Genomic DNA, 474 nt, shown 5'->3' with positions numbered 1-474 from the left:
GTCCTACAATGTGCACTGGTTAAAGTATTTATTTGTAAAAGTGGGGGACTAACTTCACAGAGCTCCCAATGCCTGCCAGCGCATCCGCCCAGACAACTCATTAAGCACAGCCAAGTTTGAGTGATCTACAAGTTATAAGCGTTTTCAGCATTTAGCAGTTCATTATCATGTACGGTGTAATATAACAAATTATACACTATGATAATCTATACTAGTATCTATAATAATAGACAATAATTTGCAACATTTTTACACTTTGTCAATTAATTTCGGTCATTATTACACAGTCATGACTTGTGCCACTCTGCCATAGTAAGGTTGTTGCTCCCTTTCATACCACAGTAATTTTGTATACAACTCTGAATGAACAAAATGCATGCTCCTTCTCATTATCAACCCTGATCAGAGTTTACCCCCGAGGAGTACTCAAAAAGGTTTATTACTGTATATACTGTGATAGAAAGCGAGTAATAG

This window comes from Rhagoletis pomonella, unplaced genomic scaffold, assembly GCF_013731165.1.
Source record: "Rhagoletis pomonella isolate Grant_MI unplaced genomic scaffold, Rhpom_1.0 Rhpom_scaffold_00003, whole genome shotgun sequence".
NCBI lineage: Eukaryota > Metazoa > Arthropoda > Insecta > Diptera > Tephritidae > Rhagoletis > Rhagoletis pomonella.
The sequence above is the reverse complement of the archived record's forward strand: the minus strand, read 5'-3'. Positions refer to the sequence as shown.